A 20773-nucleotide genomic window follows, 5' to 3' on the forward strand; every position below is an offset into this window, starting at 1 on the left:
AATATGTGCCAGAAGAGTTTATTTAAAACCATTTTCCTTTTTGCTCTCTTGCAAAGCTAGACATTCAGAATAATCAATGCTGACTTAACTTTCATATGGAAAATTGAAATATAGCATTTCATTCCGAACACCTGTTAGAGCATAATTAAAATATCCTTTAAAAATCAATCCTTTCTGAAGCTATGCTGCTCAAAAATCAATGCCTATTAAGTGATGTTTGTATGATTTCAATCGCCTCAAACTGTGCCCACATGCTGTCAGTGAGGTTTTTTCATTTTGTTGCCAATAATAAATTATAGCCCTAAAGTTATAAAATATCTAACTTCCTCCCCAACTAAGGTGATATATTTGCAAGACTTGTGTTAAATAATGTTTGAAAATAAAGTAATTCATGTATACTTGAATGTGTTTGTCTGTATGCTGCTACCAACATAAGTATCCAATTTACCTACCACACTAAAAGACGTAGAACTGGAATTACTGAGCATGAATGATGTCCAGACACTAAGTGAAGTAGAATGTTTCCTTGTCAGTAATATTTGGTCTTTGTTAGTGGGTTCAGGATATCAAGCATATCACAGAATGTAAGAACAGAAAAAGTTCCTTCTGCTCATCTGGTTCAACCTGTTCTTTCAGAGAGGAGTCACACAGTATTTAAGTGGCAAAGCTGGGCTGCAAATATTGGCTTCTGAAATCCAAACCCTGCATTCTTTTGCCTATCTACTGGTTCCCTAATGTACTAAATCAGAATCCCTTTAGTAATGCAACTTAGGAAGCTGACTTTTGTCTGATTTAAAGATATACCTCCTATCGTGCTCCCCCTCAAAAAAAATTATTTGGATGCATAACCAGAATGAGAACCACAAACCTACTAGTTGTGCTGGAGTATTTTTGCTGGAGCCATGCTTTTCACACTTTCTTGAACATCAGAGTCACCAGAAGAGTGAGTTTAAACAGATTCCTCTGTTACCTCAGAGTGGTTCTGATTTAGTCTGAAATAGAGTCCAGGAATTTTCAGTTCTAACAAGGTCCTGGGGAGGCTAATCCTAGGGGTCCAGAGATCACATTCTGAATCGCTTTGTTATGGAGAGCAAGGCCACTGGCACCTGCAGAGACTCAGAGTCGAGGTTTTCCCCACCGATACTCTTGGCAGTGGTGCTGCACAGAGCACCAAGGAACATGTGTGAGGGGACAATGAACGGTCTGCTTTGTTTTCATCCAGGGTCAGCTTATTCAATATCCTATCATAGATGAGTCTCTTTCTCTTCTAACCCACATTTGACAATGTCAACCAACATCTCTAGCTAAAAGTGGTCAGGCCAGCTGAAACATACAAATGTCTATGCTTTGGCTGATCTGGACTCTGGCATCTCATAGTTACAGCTCTGCCCCATGGTTTCTGTTTTTGGTACAGATTATATCTCGAGCAACAGTTATCTTATTCCAAATGTTCTTTTGAACTTGAGCTTACCATAGAGAAACCAACATATCATGGCTTTCCTGGGACATTCCCAGTTTTAAAACTGAAAGGCTCATGTCATGGTCACTCTCTAAGTCCTGGGGAAACAAAGAGGTTTGGTCACTCTACCTTGCCATGCCTTTATCAAAAGAGAGAGTCTCATTCATCTCCCCTGAATTTTGCCTTTCCTTAGATGATGATGTTAGCTGTCTTGTAATACTGTGACAATTATTGAATAAGAAGTCATAAAGTGCTCCAAAGAGTAGCTGCCACATGGCAGGCACTCTCATAGCAGCTATTAACAACCTGAAGGAACTCTGAGAGGCAACTGCAAGGGAATCAGGCATTCAGTGACAACTCTTAGATGTAGCACCCAGGGGAAGTACTGCAGATGAAGTAGAGTGGATGAGAAGATTTGTATAATGTTGGCATTAACAAAAAGGACCCAGATACTGGCATCAGCACAGTGCATTGATGCCAGCATCATAAAAGTCTTCTACTCCACCCAGACTCAGAGAGATGAAGGATTAGCTGATAGCTGCTGTTCCCTCTCTCTGCTTGAGGGTAAATTTGTTCACTTTCTGATCAGCATCACAAATAATTCCACATTTCACTTCAACTCTGATAATTTGATTTTGGACAATGTTGGTAAGTAAATGTTCATCTGGCTTCAGTTTATCTCCATATTGTTAAGGAAAAAGAAAGAGAAGAGAATGGCACTGTTCTCAGGTTAACTGTCCTAAGCCAGATGCAGGGAAAGAAGGAAACAATACACAGACTTGTATATATACTTGCACACAACACAACTATGTCTCTTACCTTTGACATGGAAGTTAGAAAACCCCTGGAGAGCTTTAAAAAATTACAAAGCCCTGCCACTCTGAAGCTACAGAATCAAAAGTCTCCATAGGTAAACCTATGTTTACTGTCATTAAAAGTTTTATTCCAACATAATGAATATATATATATACATATATATATATATATATATATGCACACACACACACACACACACACACATTTACTTCTATTTTTTAAGTTAAGTATGAGGATTTGCGCTTTGAAAAACAGCTTTTAGTATAGTGGTATTTTATTAACCTAAAGGCAATAAGATCATATTTCTCTAACTCAGACAAGCATCAGAAAAACATAATGTCATTTATTTTGCTAACATAAATAATTAGGCACTATCTTTCTTTAAAATTGGTTTCACTGATGAGATAACTAGCTCTGTTTGGTAGTTACCTCTTTAGTAAGAATAATGCCACTTTAATACCACACACTACAGAAACAGATCATTACTGTGGATTCATAATCACATTTATTTCCTAGCATTTTATCAGAACTAAATTATAAATACCATTTAAAAACGTTTTTAACTTTTGACATTTGAATTTCTTCTACCTCTTAAAGAACTGCATGTGGTTATTATTACTATGTCATACTTTTTAACAACTTACAAATTGGAAAGAGAACATTGAAAAAATATGGAGCTTTGGGTCACTGAAACCTAACTAATGGTGAGGGACTTCATTAACAAATGTTTTAGTTAATCATTTTTTACCATCAAGGAATTAATAAAAACATAAACACTTAAGATCATCATGACTGAAGTATTAAAAAATTCAATGTAACCACTAATTTGCCATATTACCATTACTAATTATTTTATTATTACTTAACCTACAAGTTATTTCAAAGTTCTAAGCTTTTCATATAGTTTCCTTTTTGCTTATCTAGATTAATATGTAGAAAAACAACACAACCTACAACTTCCTAAGTTAAACAGTTTTAAATAAGGGTATTTAAAATATTTTACTAACCACCCATCCTCCTTTAGACATTTTTCAAATGCAAATTCTACTGTAGATGGTACACTGCTTAGTGTAAAATACACAGAAAAATGGAAATAGCAGTATGGTTTATATGCTAATAGTATTCAGATACATAGTATATGTAAAGAACTCTGGTTCCCTAACCACATACTAGCCATGCTCTTTTCTCCATCAGTACATAGATATCATGGTATTCACAACCATCATTTCAGACTTCTTTGTATAGGTTAATACCAACAACAACAAAAAGTTCCCATCTATAAGCCAGACCTCTTTCTAGATCAAAAGTCAGCAAATTAATGGATTTTGGGCCAAATCTGCCCACCACCCCCCCCATCCCATCCCTCGTCTGCTTTTGAATGGTCCATGACAGCAGAATTTTTTTGTTCTTCTTTTTAATAGTCAGAAAAAAGAAACAATACTGCATGACATGAAAATGATATGATATCAAATTTTAGTGTTTGTAAGGTTTTATTGCCTCCCTCAGTTTGCTTACCTAGTGACCCTGGCTGCTTCCCAGTTTCAACAACAGAACTGAGTAGCTGTGACAGAGACCTTATATAGCCTTCAAAGACTAAAAGAGTTACTATCTAGTCCTTGACAATAAAAAATTGCCAACTCCTGCTCTAGATCATGTTATTCATTACCTTTTGGGTATGTCACTTCTGCTTCCCATTGGTATCTCAAACTCAATATGCTAAAACTTAATTCATTATCTTTCCTCACAAGCCAACTTCTGTTCCTTTCAATAATGAAAACTCATTTGGGATATCTTTATTCTCACTGCTTATCAATGATTAAGTTCCAAATGATTTTGCCTCATCAAATTATCCCAAATTTGTCTTCCTCTCTGTCATTATCACTAAACCTTAATTCAGATCTCTCACATGGACTATTAAAACAGTCATTCAACACCTAATCTGAGCTGTCTACAACTTTATGCTCTTCCAAAGGTTTCCTCAGTATTTTACCCCAACACATGTAATGGCTGTTGTAATGCCACACTTAGGTGTACTACTTCATCATAGTGGAGGAAATTAGCAGTGCTTAGGTGGTAGGAAGTTAAAATAAGGCCCCAGCACTTTCTGATAGGCAAGCCACCTTCATTGTCCTTGATAAACAGCTGCTAGAATAACTTGATTATTTTATTCTGGTATTTAAAACTCTAGCCAAGTTTATAAAGCTCCCTATAGCCTGGAGTATGCCTGTATTTCTAGGCTTTTCTCTTATAGAATTTCTACTCCCATCATGGCTGAGAAGTTCTCAAATACTAGCAGTTGCCTGAATCTAACATACTACTTTCAGGCTTCAGACTATGTGTTTGTTTTCCCGACACTTTTAGCATGAAGAAAGATGCTTAAGCTCTGGAATAACCTGTTCTGCAAAGACTTTTTAAACTGTCCCTGTCCTCTGCAATTGATGATTCCTTCTTCAGTGCTCTCAATGGGCCCAGGTATAGTTTACTTAATTACTGTTATTGATTATATGCTCATTGCCCTCTACTACACCATAACTTCTTTGAAATTAGGGACTAAGTTTGTATCTCCAGAGCCTAAAAACTGGTAGGCATTCAATTAATGTTTGCTGAAAAAAACTAAAGGAATTATATCTTTCACCCTTCAGTGAATATTAGGAAAGTATTTTCTTCACTCATAGCACATAATCCTCATAAAACTACTTTAAGATGATTTGAGGTGGATTATTAAAGTCCCAGTGTGGGCTAGTCGTGCATTTTATTAGTAACAAACTGCTGATATCTAAATAACAAAATTAAAACTGCCATGATCTTTTAAATAGCCCAGGAAAATTGTTAAAAGTATAAAATAATCTTTATTGATATCCCCTATTGTTATCTCAATATTCTTCATTGATTGTCAATTCACTCACAAAACAGTGTCTTTTAAATAAGAACTCCTTTCTATTGAAAGCAAGCAAACACCATAAAATTTTCAGTTTCTGGATTTGATTGCTTCCAGAAAATGTTCTTCTATATAAAATCCCAGGCAACTCTTTAAATGTGAGATTTTTTTGTTTCATATTTTTTTCTCTTAATTTTTTTATTTTACAATTAAAAATGGTTTCTAGTTTACTACATAAAATTAACAAAGATTACTTTGCAACTGGTTTCCTATATACCCAGAACTCAGTTTCCCCATTTTTAACATCTTACATTACTGTAGTATATTTGTCATAACTAATTTGTTGTTGCTGTTCAGTCACTAAGTCATGTCTGACTCTTGGCAACCCCATAGACTGCAGCATGCCATGCTCCTCTGTCCGTCACTGTCTCCCGGATTTTGCTCAAATTCATGTCCTTTAATTGGTGATGCTATAACCATCTCATCCTCTGCCTCCCCCCGTCTCCTTTTGCCTTCAATCTTTCTCAGCATTAGGGCTTTTTCCAGTGAGTCTCTTCACATTATGTGGCCAAAATATTGGAGCTTCAGCAATAGTGCTTCCAATGAATATTCAGGTTAAATAAACACCAGTTTATTAGCTTTTCCTAAATGTCTTTTTTCTGTTCTAGGATCATACCCAGGATGCCACTTTACATTTAGTTGCCACATCTCTGCAACTTTCTCTGGACTGTGACATTTTCCTGCATTTTGCTTGTTTTTAAGGATGTTGCCAATTTTGAGTTCTGGTCAGATAATGCATAGAATGTCACTAAATTAGGGCTTATCTCTTGCCCTATCTCATGACTAGACTGGGAATGTAGTCTTTTGGAAAGATGGCCACAGAAGTGAAGTGTCATTTCGATCACATCATGTTCAAGTGTATATACTATTAACATGTCTGACTGGTGAAGATATTAGCATCGATCCTATGAGTGAGGTAGTGCTTCCCAAATTTCTCCACTGTAAACTTACTTGGGTCCCCCCCTTTCATATTGTATTCTTTGATAGCAAGTTACTAAAGGAAATCAGTCGCTCCCCCTCCTTTTAATTACTTGTTTAATCATTTACTTGTATTAGTATGGATTCATGGATATTAATCTTATATTGTTAAGTTGTAATCCAATGTTACATAATTTAATCTGTTGCACAAATTGTTTCCACTTTGGCCACTTGGTCTTGGTCACTCTCATCTCTCTTTGACATGTCACCATTGTTTTAGTTTTTTAGACTTTCTTTACTTTCTGGCACTGTAAGATTTTCCAGGCTTGTTCTGCCCCAGTCCCAGAATCAGACACCCCTCCAAGGAGCTGGTTCCTTGACCGGAGAATCATTTCAGAAACCAAGTGCTACGTGGTTCATTTTTGAGGTTGGTTTCAATTATGCAAGGAAGATATTGACTAGTCAATTTTCTGGATGCCCACCATTATTCCATTACTCCTTCTAAGAATATGAATATAAGCATAGTCACACATATGTATTTCTACCAATAAAGAGGCAATAAATTACCACCAACTCAATGGACATGAGTTTGAGCAAGCCCTGGGAGATGGTGAAGGGACAGGAAAGCTCGGCATGCTGCAGTCCATAGGGCTGCAAAGAGTCAGACATGACTGAGTGACTGAACAACAAAAAATTCCCAAGTAGTCTGGCTTATAAATATGCTAAGAAAGAAGATGTCTTAGAAAATAAACTAAATCATATCTGCAAATGAAAACTGTAACATATCAAAATTCATAAGTACCACCAAAAAAAAAGATATGCTTTCAAGTATAGATCTCAAGTCCAGGCTATTGAAAAGAACCCTTTTTCTATAAAAATTATGTACAGTAATCATTATGGTTCATACTATCCATATCTGGCTCTCCCATATTGAGTTTTACAAATGAACCTGATTCTTAGGATGGATATTGGGACGCCTGGAACTTAAGAATATATTTCAAATATTAGGAACTATATATAAACATCAACTCAAGGAATGCAAATCATGTAACAACAAAAAAGCTTCAGCAGGTGGCTTTGAGTTTACCCTCTTATGGGTCAGAGGCAAGGGACACAAACATGCTTCTTTAGTGACTCATGAGAGCAATGTTCTTCAAAATTATTAAAGTAATAATAATACTTTATAGCAGAGAGTACTTTTTAATTTCTCCAAGTATTTTCATAGCTATTATTCTGCAGCCAAAAGTGAAATTGTGTAGTAGAACATAAGAAAATTACCAGATGATGAGACAGTAAACACACTATGAATGCTTGCTGATGCTTCAGGAGTGGAAAATCTGATCATAATATTCCACTCACTTCAGAAATCAAACTCTGAAAAGTTAAAAGTTTTCAAACTCTATAAAGTTAAAAAAAAATGTATATATATATACACACACATATATATTTGGTCTTGATCCCTGGTTCCTATCACTGAACTCCTAAAATACTCAGAATATCCTAAGTATTCTGAGTGTCTTTTCTCACTAATAACAAATTCTGAGTTCATCCTAATAGAAGTGACTCAGAGTGGGGTCTCTTGATGGAGGGGTCTGGTTACAGAAAGACCGAACACAGGATTAGAGGGTGGGAATTTTAGGCCTTTTTGTCTAACCTCCTGGGAGGGAAAGGGGACTGGAGAGTTGGTTATAAAAACTCTTGAATTCTAGGATATTGAAAATTTCTGGATTAGTTGAACACATTAATGTGCTGGGAAGTGACACCCAGAGAGGATACTGAGGCTGTGCAGAACCCCACTCATCTTCTCACTTTAATTTGGCTTGTCTTGAATTGTATGTAAAGCTATAATCCTAAATAATAATAGAGCATTTTCATGAGTTCAGAGTTCCATGGATTGCTCTACAGAATTATTGAACCTGAAATGGGGAAGGGAATCATAGTTACCCCATGAATTTGTAGTCGAGCAGGCAGAAGTGTGGGTAGCCCAGGCCCTCTTTTGTGGCTGGCATCTGAGTGGGGACAGTCTTCTTGGGAGTTGTGTCAGAAAAAAATACACACAATATGAAAACATACTTTAAAAAATGAAAGATATACCATGTAGTCCTGAAGAAGGAAATGGCAACCCACTCCAGCATTATTGCCAGGAAAAATCCCACGGACAGAAGAGCCTGGCAGGCTACAGTCCAGGGTTGGACTCGGGGTCTCAAAGAGTCGGACATGACTGAGTGGCTGAGCACACCGTACAGTCCCTAAATATTCTAGTTCCAGACTCTCTTTTCTTAGTGCCTTCAATGTAGCGTGTGTGCAGTCGCTCAGTCGTGTCCAACTCTTTGCAGTCCCATGGATTGTAGCCCACCAGGCTCCTCTGTCCATGGAATTTTCCACTTAAGAATACTGGAATGGGTTGTCATTTCCTACTCCAGGGCATTTTGCTGACCCAGGGATCTAACCTGTGTCTCTGTGTTTCCTGAGTTGGCAGGCAGATTCTTTACTACTGCAGTAGTAGTAAGAAAAAGAAATAGAAACAAAAGAACTATTGTTATTATTTTGAAATTGCAAATGAGAACTTCTTTATCCTTTTTTAAAGATAATATTAGACACCAATAGCATAATAAATATGCTTTTAGACCAAAAAGGAAGTAGAAGACTGAGAGAAAAACACTAGGAATGAACTTTTGTAGAAATTTAAAAAGCACTACAGATTGCTTGCCACTTAGAGAGGAAATGATGCATCATAGTAATGATGCTACAAAATCTTAAAGTCAAAAAGAAATGTTAAATACTGTATTAATCAAAGAACTGTTGAAAATTTGAAGGTTGGCTTTGTATAAGTAAGTACAAAAGCAAGGAATAAGTCATTAGGAAGCTCTTGAAAAGACAAACCCAGTAATTGCCTAAATCAGCAGTTGTGAAGAGCCTGTGCAGGAACATATACCAATTCACGTCACTTCCATCCATAACTTAAAGTAATATCTTTTACTCTGAGATTATGATTTTCATTCTCATTTTCATTGCTGGAACAGGGACTAAAATGTTCTTTCTTCTTATGAAACTGATACCAATAATAGTTTTTTTAATATACATATATAATTAATATCCTTATTGGCAAAAATGTTGTCATTCTTGGTTTATCATCCTTGATTTATATATGTGTGTGTGTGTGTGTGTGTGTGTGTGTGTGTGTGTGTGTTTATTTGGTTAAGTTCTACCAGTGCAAAAAAGTCTCCTGTAGGGCATATAACATACACTTTTAGTATAGTTTGGGTGAACTGTGTTAAGGATAATAATATATTAGGTAGCAAGGGTGGGACACAGAGCTGGATAAATACATTCAGCATTATTTATCACTGAAAAGCAAAGTATTCATTCACATTTCTTTAAGTTACTTAATAACTGCTAATCTCATTGAAGACTACTGCTGACTGTGCACATTCTTGATTGTGAAGAACTCATTTCTAACACAAGATGGGATGGATGTTTAATCAGACCAAAGTAGGTCAGAACCTAAAGAAAAACTGAATTTAAAGGGATTTTGTCAAACTTTTACATTAAAAATCAGTGCTATTCTAACGAGACAAATTAAACCATCGTTTAGTGGATATCACATGGCAGATATAGAACATGTATATGAGAGTAGTCTGGGTTTACTGTTTTGTTTGTTTCATTCTTCTTGTGAAAATCATTTGGGAGCATGATTACTCAAATAAATGTGAAGACATTTAAGTGAGGGATTTCCATAAACTTACTTATCAGCTTTGTTATTTGGGGGAAGGTAACTATGATCTCTGGGCTTTAGTTACCCTGTCTGTAAAATGGGAAGAAAGAAGGGAAAACCACTAGGCCATTCAGGTATGACCTAAATCAAATTTTTTATGAATATACAATGGAGGTGACAGATAGTTTTGAAGGATTAGATCTGGTGGACAGAGTTTCTGAAGAACTGTGGACCGAAATTTGTAACAATGTGCAGGATGCAGTGACCAAAACCATCCCAAAGAAAAAGAAATGCAAGAAGGCAAAATGGTTGTCTAAGGAGGCTTTAGAAACAGCTGAGAAAAGAAGAGAAGTGAAAGACAAGGGAGAGAGGGAATGTTATACTCAACTGAATTCAGAGTTCCAGAGAACAGCAAAGAAAGACAAGAAAACCTTCCTATGTGAACAATGCAAAAAAATAGAGGAAAACAATAAATGGGAAAGACTAGAGATCTCTTCAAGAAAATTAGAGATACCCAGGGAACATTTCATGCAAAGATTGGTACAATAAAGGACAGAAACAGCAAGGACCTAAGAGAAGCAGAAGAGATTTGGAAGAAGTGGCAAGAATACAGAAAAGAATACTCTATACAATACAAGTCTTAATGACCCAGACAACCACAATGCTGTGGTCACTCACGTAGAGTCAGACACCTTGGAGTGTGAAGTCAAGTGGTCCTTAGGAAGCATTGTTATGAAGAAAGCTACTGGAGGTGATGGAATTCCAGCTGAGCTACTTAAAATCCTAAAAGATGATGCTCTTAAAGTGCTGTACTCAATATGTCAGCAAGTTTGGAAAATAGCAGTGGCCACAGGACTGGAAAACTCAGCTTTCATTCCAGTCCCAAAAAGGGTATTGACAAAGAATGTTCAAGCTACTGTACAATTGCACTTATTTCACATGCTAGAAAGTGTATTTAGTCACTAGGCCATGTCTGACTCTTTGCAACCCCATGGACTGTAGCCTGTCCATGGGAGTTTGTAGGCAAGAATACTCGAGTGGGTTGCCATTTCCTTCTTGAGGGGATCTTCCCCATCTAGGGATCAAACCTGTGGCTCCTTCTGAGTCTTCTGTATTTCAGACAGATTCTTTTACCACTGAGCCACCATGGAAGCATGCTAGTATGCTCAAAATTTTTCAAGCTAGGCTTTCAGCAGTACATGAACCATGAACTTTGGTTCAAGCTGGGTTTTGAAGAGGCAGAGGAAACAGAGATCAAATTGCCAAGAGTGGATCAACCATGGAGCAAGCAAGGGGACTCCAGAAAAGCATTTACTTTTGGAAGGACTGATGCTGAAGCTGAAGCTCCAATACTTTGGCCACCTGATGTGAAGAACTAACTCTTTGGAAAAGACCCTGATGCTGGGAAAGATCGAAGGCAGAAGGAGAAGGGAACACCAGAGGATGAGATGGCTGGATGGCATCACCGACTGGACAGACATGAGTTTGAGCAAGCTCCGGAAGTTGGTGATGGATAGGGAGAATTGGTATGCTGCAGTCCGTGGGGTTGCTGAGTCAGACATGACTAAGAGACTGAACTGAGCTGAACTTTGCTTCACTAACTATCCAAAAGCCTTTGACTGTGTGGATTACAATAAACTGTGGAAAATTCTTAAAAGAGATGGGAGTACCAGACCACCTACTTGTCTCCTGAGAAACCTGTATGCAGGTCAAGAAGCAATAGTTAGAATCGGACATGGAAGACGTGACTGGCTCAAAACTGGGAAAGGAGTACAGCAAGGCTGTGTATTGTCACCTTGTTTATTTAACTAGTATGCAGTGTACATCATGCAAAATGTCAGGCTGGATGGAAGACAAGCTAGAAACAAGACTGCTGGAAGAAATATCAACAACCTCATATATACAGATGGTACATACCACTCTAATTGCAGAAAGTGAAGTGGAATTAAAGAGCCTCTTGATGAGGGTGAATGAGGAGAGTGAAAAAGCTGGCTTGAAACTTAAACTCATTCAAATAGCTAAGACCATGGCATCTGGTCCCATCACTTCATGGCAATTGGAAGGGGAAAAAGTGGAAGCAGTGACAGATTTTATTTTCCTGGGCTCCAAAACCACTGTGGACATTGACTGAAGTCATGAAGTTAAAAGATGCTTGCTCCTTGGAAGGAAAGCTATGACAAACCTAGACAGTATATTAAAAAACAGAGACATCACCTTGTCAAGAAAGGTCCCTAGAGTCAAAGCTATTGCTTTTCCTGTAGTCATGTACAGATGTGAGAGTTGGTCCATAAAGAAGGCTGAGGGTCAAAGAATTAATGTTTTCAAGTTGTGGTGATGGAGACTGGACAGAAAGGAGATCAAACCAGTTCATCATAAAGGAAACCAACCCTCAATATTCACTGGAAAGATTGTTGCTGGTGCGTAAACTGCAATACTTTTGCCATTTAATGTGAAAAGGTGACTCACTGGAAAAGACACTGATGCTGGGAAATATTGAAGGCAGAAGGAGAAGGGGGCAGTAGAGAATGAGATGGTTAGATGACATCACTGACTTAATGGACATGAATCTGAGCAAACTCAAGGAGATAGAGGAGGACAAGAGGAGCCTGGCATGCTGCAGTCTGTGGGACTGCAAAGAGTTGGACATGACTTAGCAACTGAACAGTAACAACAATAACAACTTTAAAAAGTGCATGCTATGTTGTCAAGCACATGACAAGTAAATAAATAAATAGTTGTAACACAAACTGTCAATAATAATAGTTTTACAGGGATGTGGCTCAGCTGGTAATCCGCCTGTAATGCGGGAGACCTGGGTTTGATCCCTGGGTTGGGAAGATCCCCTGGAGAAGGGAAAGGCCACCCACTCCAGTATTCTGGCCTGGAGAATTCCATGGAATGTATAGTCCATGGGATTGTAAAGAGTGGGACATGACTTAGCGACTTACACTTCACTTCTCCAGATCAGAGAGATAAATCAGCTACAATTATCAAAATTATTAACAATGCAAATTCTATTCCATCATCATGAGTTTGTGTGTGTGTGTGTGTGTTAGTTGCTTAGTTGTGTCCGACTCTTTGCAACCCCATAGACTATAGCCCCACCAGGCCCCTCTGTCCATGGGATTCTCCAGGCAAGAACACTGGAGTGGGTTACCATTTCCTTCTCCAAAAGGAACTATAGAAAGAAAGAAAGTGAAGTTGCTCAGTTGTGTCCAACTCTTTGTGACCCCATGGACTGTAGCCTACCAGGCTTCCCCATCCATGGAATTTTCCAGGCAAGAGTACTGGAGTGGGTTGCCATTGCCTTCTCCATGTCATAAGTCTAAAGGGTTACAATCTGGGAGATGGGTCCTGGGAATCTACATGCCATGTATTTCTTAAGGATATGCAGTGTGAAAGCCAGGAGATCCTTAAACAGATACTGGTTTATATTTATCCTATATGTTTACATTTCTTTAAGAAACAGGGATTGCTTAAGGCCATCCATGAATACCAGATTAATAAATCTTGCCCTTGTGAATCTCTACCCCCAGCTCTGGCCTGGACACTGTGCTAATTAAGAACAGGAGTACAAAGAGGGATAAGCTCTGACAGGCACACATCTCTAGGGAACAAAACAAGTTTTTTTCTTCTATAGTCAATAGCTGGTGGTTTCAAAAGAGGGAAGTTAGAAGTAGTTCTAAGAAGTAAGAAGTTGAGTTCTAAAACAAACTGAACTGAACTGTGGGCAGAAATATCTGCCTGGTAATTTCACATATTTTGAACCTTCATTCATAAAAGTTTTCCACTTTTAACTTCACACACTCTAACTAAATGAAACAAGCAGATTAAATAACCATGGCATCTACATTTTAAAAACAGTTTTTAATTGTATTAAGTAGCACATCAATAGAATATCAGTGTTAACTAAGCAGAGTTTAGAGAAACCAGGACAAACTACCCCCCATCTTTTTTTTTTTTAATTAAAAACAATAAATAAAAGCCTTTAAGAAACTGTCCTAACAAGTAAACAAAAACCTAATAATATGGCCACCATCCTGACAGTCTCCTAACATGCAAACTTAAAGATCTAAATTTTAAATTGTTTAGGAAAAATTTAGGCATTAACAATATTTATTTTAGCTATGACTTTTTTTCCTCCATAAAAACATAATTATACATCAGTTCCTGACAAGGTAAAAGCTATGTTTTTTCTAGTTGTATAGCAAAACAAATCGTTACTATAGTATGTTGACAACATCTTTCAAAATTTAAAGAAGTAAACCCACTACATTCATTGTTATATTAAAAACACAAACAGTATCACATGTCATTGGAGAGGTTTATTCTTTATAATACTTCAAATGAAAAAATAATTTTAAATATAATATCAGGAGAAATGGAGGTAGGGTGAAATTTTTAACAAGACCAAAGTTACTGTATAGTTCAGTTCAGTTCAGTCGCTCAGTCGTGTCCGACTCTTTGCGACCCCATGAATTGCAGCACGCCAAGCCTCTCTGTCCATCACCAACTCCCGGAGACTACCCAAACCCATGTTCATAGAGTCGGTGATGCCATCCAACCATCTCATCCTCTGTCATCCCCTTCTCCTCCCGCCCCCAATCCTACCCAGCATTAGGGTCTTTTCCAATGAGTCAACCCTTCGCATGAGGTGGCCAAAGTATTGGAGTTTCAGCTTCAACATCAGACCTTCCAATGAACACCCAGGATTGATCTCTTTTAGGATGGATTGATTGGATCTCCTTGCAGTCCAAGGGACTCTCGAGTCTTCTCCAACACCACAGTTCAAAAGCATCAATACTGCGGTGCTCAGCTTTCTTCACCGTCCAACTCTCACATCCATACATGACCACTGGAAAAACCATAGCCTTGACTAGACGGACTTTTGTTGGCAAAGTAATGTCTCTGCTTTTAAATATGCTATCTAGGTTGGCCATAACCTTCCTTCCAAGGAGTAAGCGTCTTTTAATTTCATGACTGCAATCACCATCAGCAGTGATTCTGAAGCCCAAAAAAATAAAGTCTGACACTGTTTCCACTGTTTCCCCATCTATTTCCCATGAAGTGATGGGACCAGATGCCATGATCTTAGTTTTCTGAAGAGCTTTAAGCCAACTTTTTCACTCTCCTCCTTCACCTTCATCAAGAGGCTCTTTAGTTCTTCTTCACTCTCTGCCATAAGGGTGGTGTCATCTGCATATCTGAGGTTATTGATATTTCTCCCGGCAATCTTGATTCCAGCCTGTGTTTCTGCCAGCCCAGCGTTTCTCATGATGTACTCTACATATAAGTTAAATAAACTGGGTGACAATATACAGCTTTGACGTACTCCTTTTCCTATTTGGAACCAGTCTGTTGTTCCATGTCCAGTTCTAACTGTTGCTTCTTGACCTGCATACAGGTTTCTCAAGAGAGAGGTCAGATGGTCTGGTATTCCCATCTCTTTCAGAATTTTCCACAGTTTATTGTGATCCACACAGTCAAAGGCTTTGGCATAGTCAATAAAGCAGAAATAGATGTTTTTCTGGAACTCTCTTGCTTTTTGATGATCCAGTGTATATTGGCAATTTGATCTCTGGTTCCTCTGCCTTTTCTAAAACCAGCTTGAACATCTGGTTACTGTATAGTAACTACCCCCTAAAAGTGCCACTTGAATGCATTGAATAGGAACCTTAATTTGTTATTCACATTATAAGTACTTAATAAATGCTCTTGAAATTAATATATATCTTTCCTGAGCTATACATCTTTGTTCACTTAATACTAAAGATTTCATAATTTCTCTGCATAATATGATTTTTTGATAAATCACTATATTTAAAAAGAAATAGATAAAAGACTTGAATATCAAGGTAATATAAATAATAAAAATAGTAGATAAAGAAGATAAAGTTATGTCTGTTTTAGAATAAAATATACAAGCATTCAATTCAAATCTCTACTAATGAATGATTAAAAATGACATTTCGTTCACTTTTTAATTCACTTTCATTATTAGGGAATATGCTTTTGTTTATTTCAATGGGGAATGCTACTGGCAAAGATGATTCCATTTGGGGACAGAATTTTCAATAGCAGTATATCTTGATGGAGATAATTTATATATTTTTGTATCTAAAGGTTTTTTTTATTTTCCGTTTTGTTGCACAGAGGATAAATTTTATATAGATTACTGACAAAAAAATTCAGATTTTCTATCTATATTTAAATTTCCACTTAACTACAATCCTATACAACATGGAAAAAACTGAGTGCTAGTATAAAGAAGTAATAGCCTTGTCCAGAATATCTTCGTTTTTCAATTTATTTGTTGTGCTTGTGATTTTAATTTATTTATTTAATATATTAAATGAATAATATTTATTTATTTTTGTGTTGGCTTCTGCCATATATCAACATGAATCAGCCATAGGTATACATATGTCCCCTCCCTCTTGAACCTTCCTTCCACCTCCCATCCCATCCCATCTCCCTAGGTTGTCACAGAGCACCAGGTTTGAGTTCCCTGTGTCATAAAGCAAATTTTCACAGGCTTTCTGTTTTGTTTATGTCAATACACATGTTTCCATGCTACTCTCTCAATTTGTCCCAACTTCTCCTTCCCCAGTGTGTCTACAAGTATATTCTCTATGTCTGCATCTCCACTGCTGCTCTGCAGGTAAGCTCATCAGTACCATCTTTCTGAATTCCATATATATATGCATTAATATACAATATTTTTCTGACTTACTTCACTCTGTATAATAGGCTCTAGATTTATCCACCTCATTGGAACTGATTTAAATGTGTCTCTTTTCATGGCTGAGTAACATTGCATTGTATATTTGTACCACAACTTCTTTATCCATTCACCTGTTGATGGACATCTAGGTTGTTTCTATGTCCTGGCTATCGTAAATAGTGCTGCAATGAACATTGAGGTACATGTATCTTTTTCAATTACGGTTTCCTCAGGGTATATGCTCAGTTTTGGGTTATTGGTTATATGGTGGTTTTATTCGTTTTTTAAGGAAACTCCAAACAGTTCTCCACTGTGTCTATGTCAATTTACATTCCCACCAACAACGCAAGAGGCTTCTTTTTTCTCCAGACCCTCTTCAGTATTTAATGTTTGTGTCTTTTTAAGGGCAAAATGCTGCAAAGAAAATGCCATCTAGAAAGATCCCAGAAATCCAGCACAATTATGCTGACATTTTCTATCATTAACAATACAGTTTGCCTGCATAATTTGAAACTTTTAAGCCTAGAATTAAAATTAGGACAAAGAATCTAAAATGGATCAATACTATTAACTTAGTCACTAAAGCTATCATATAATAATGGTAAGACAATCTAAAGTCTGATATCAAATCTGTTCTACTCATTGTATTTCACTGATGGTAAGTATACAGTAAATTGAATAATAAACTTAAAGCTAGGAAAGAAAATACAGTTTCTCTAAGATTCAGTGTCTGCATCTTTAAAATGGAAAAAAATTATAATAATAATAATTCAGAATTATTGTGAGGATAAAAGGAGATAATCACAAGGTTAAGAAGCAGAGTGCATGTGGCCCATGGCATGTGCCCAATAAATATTAAGAGAATATAGACTGACCAGCCACTGTCCTGAGTTAAAGAATTCCTAGTTACTGTTTTCATCAAGACCTGGATCAGAGGATATTACTACTTATCTCTTAGGAGTTAAGATTCTGATGTCCTCAGTAAGAGAAATTAGGAAAATAAAATAATGCCCAAAATTGCCTAAATATGCTATATCATAATTCAAAGGAATATTTTTCAAGTCAATCTGCTTTGCAGAAGTATTTTGTTTACATGTAATGTGCTTATACCTAAAATACTCATGGCAATGTTCACTGGAGTATGAAAATATTTTAAGCAGTCCTCAAATTAAGAATAAACTAAATGTGTTTGGTTATGTTGATTGCATTTTCTCTTTGTTTGTAAGAAATAAAGTTGCTGCTGGCATCTAGATATTAAATGAGTACAATATTTGTAAGAAAGAATTGAAAACTTAACCTAAAGACAATTAAAATCAGAGATGAGAACAAGAAGATACAGAACCGTTTCTAAAGGTTACATACATAGCTTCTAGATAAAATGGATAAAAAGACCCCCAACAAGCATGCAGAGGGAGTGTTGAATGGGATTACATAGGAAGAGTTAATATATACCAGTCTGTGCCTGATGAAAGAAGGGGGATCCAGTTTTTGAACCACATCTCACAAAAATTGTATAAAATATTCCTCTTTCTACAGAAAAGCAGAATATGCATTAGAATCTATCCTAATGATACAGAGAACTTGACACTAACTGAAGCCAGGTAACAAATATAGCAGACAGCATTTAGAAGTCTGTGCCCTAAGGAAGCAATACTTCATTGGTAATACAAAGCTAAATATCACTGGATTTAAAGTGAAATTTGAGCATCTCTATAAGCACACAGGACTCTTATAGATAATAGTAAGTGCCCTTATTAAAAAAAAGTAGGAATTTCTTTTCAAAATGAGAAAAGAATCAATAGAACTTAAAGCAGACAAAAAAGAAATTCAGATCAGCTAAATATGAATTTTTTTTTGTAACAGAGGCTAAGACTTTTCACTAGAAGAAAACATTATAACTATAACTTTACTGTATATTGTTAAAAGCTGAACTTGTTAAATGCATATACTATCTATGTGAGTTGGTTTGGTTATTTTAAAGTATTTGGACAGCTTTATAAAGTACTTCTCTACATACTAGTATGGACAGAGGATTGAATGGGTTGGAACTTTCTTCATTGCTGTCTGTCATAATTTAGTCACCTGTGATATCAGTGGCATGTCTCAGAAAATCCTCAGTGAACTTTAATTTTCCTGTTATTTGTATATAAGAGGGTCTCTGAAACAGAAAGTAGTCACAAAGTGAAGGGTTTGGTGATTGAATTGATTTCTTATTGTATGAGATAATACTATTAAAAGTATTGACCTACAAGTAAGAACTACTATTACCTCATTATTAAAATAGAGAATAATTGATTGGATAAGTTTTAAGATATATGGGGTAATGGGTTAAAATATATCCTCCAAAGAGAGCTTGGCTGAACTCCTGACCCTGTGTGAATGTGGTCTGACTTTATGAAAAAAGAATCTTTTCAGGTGTAATCAAGTTAAGATGAGGTCATACTTGAGAAGGGTAGCGCTAAATCCAACTTTACTGGTGTTTATCTTCTTTTCATTTTTTTTTTGACTGGCACTTAGAGATAGAGATACACAGGGAAGATAGTATGTGAAGATGGAGACAGATTGGAATTATGCTGCCTCTAGCTAAGGAATTTCCGGAGCTAAGAGGCAATAAAGGATCTTGTTTTAGAGGCTTTGAAGAGATTATAGTCCAGCTGACATCTTGACTTTGAACTTCTAGCTTCTAGAACTATGGAGTGAATAAATTTCTGTTGTTTGAAGCCATTAAAATATGTGGTGATGATTTACTATAGCCTCCTTAGGAAACTAACTCATGTGGTTTCAGAGTTAGAAGAGCTACTATATTTCAGTACCAAAAAAAAAGACTGTGGTTTATAAGATTTTTAGATACAGTACATGGTTTAAAAATATTCTTCCATTCTACTACTATTTAATATATAAACATTATTTCATTTAACATAAATTCCCAACTGGGACTTTGAAGCAAATAGAATTCTAAGATAAAAATTTAATGATTCTTTGTACAAAAAGTATAATATCTACTTTCAAGTGATACACACACACACACACACACACACACACACACACACACACACACCCCTTTACTTAAATTGTTACAACATTTTTTTAAGTGGTTCTAAATAATTAGTGAGATTTGGGGGAGAGCCCTCCTTAGACTGTATATCAGTGTAACATTTCTGCAGGACAACTGTCAATGAATATTTTAAAAGATGTGGTAGCATTTTGCTTATCCTTAAATTTAGGAATTTCATTACCTAGGAGTTTAGTCTAAGGACACAATCACAGATGAGCCCAAAAGATACAACCACACACATTGCAAGAATATTCACTGCAGAGCTATTTATAGTATGAATTAATTGGAATGATCCTAAATATCTCATAATATGAGAACAGTTAAATGTATTATATCCATACAAATGAAATATAATACAAAACCAAATAATACTGTAGAAAAATATTTGTTGATGTAAACTTTTTTCATGACCTATTTTGAAGTTAATAAAATAGATTGCAAAATAGAATGTACAATAATATTCCCTGTACAAACAGAACAGAAGGTAAGGTAGCTATACACTAAGATGACAACACTGCAATTTTCTGGGAAGTGCATATATGAGTAATTTTTAATTTTACTCTTTTTAAATTTTTAACATGTCCTACATGAGCAAGTACGTAATTTTTAATAAAGATATTATGTATATATAAAGTTTTACAACCAAAGAATGAAAGAATAACTGATAAAATAATGTAACGCCAATAAATATTATTAAAGTGCACTGAGCAGTATACATTAATAGAATAGTACTGGTGGAGGTAATTGTTCACAGAAATTGGTTTACATCTCATCATATAAATATTCACACTGTTTCAGTTTAAGATTTTTCAGTTTAAGTTTTTTACTGTATCACTACAATCTCAATTTTCCCCCAAAATGCCACACTTTTCCCACAATAGTTATTGATTTGTGTCATTAAGGGTTAATATTACCACTAAGCAAATTCTGGGTCATTAAATAGAGCATAGTGGAGTATAATAATCATTAATACAAAAGAAGAAAAATATAATAGGACTTATGATCAATAGTTATGAATAGTTTCTTACTTTTCCTCATAAGAAATTATCCAAAAATGAAAAGGGATCATTCCAAGAGAGTTTATGTCTAAAAAATAAAATGAAGACACCAAGAATTAAACTATCAAAACACAAAACTGTAATAAAAAG

At 36.1% G+C, this 20773-nt stretch overlaps 1 protein-coding gene and 1 long non-coding RNA gene across 16 annotated transcripts in view; one reads left to right on the forward strand and one right to left on the reverse strand.

Moving 5' to 3' along the window:
- ADGRL3 (adhesion G protein-coupled receptor L3) overlaps positions 1-20773 on the reverse strand; it is an 885081-nt gene that overhangs the window by 195177 nt on the left and 669131 nt on the right. The window lies entirely within an intron of this gene.
- Positions 1742-19300, forward strand: LOC145512998 (uncharacterized). The gene is made up of 3 exons (XR_014059032.1): positions 1742-2107; positions 4637-4747; positions 16457-19300. It is a non-coding gene; the product is annotated as an uncharacterized LOC145512998 (long non-coding RNA).

This window comes from Giraffa tippelskirchi, chromosome 1, assembly GCF_054371585.1.
Source record: "Giraffa tippelskirchi isolate mGirTip1 chromosome 1, T2T-mGirTip1v1.2.pri, whole genome shotgun sequence".
Lineage (NCBI taxonomy): Eukaryota > Metazoa > Chordata > Mammalia > Artiodactyla > Giraffidae > Giraffa > Giraffa tippelskirchi.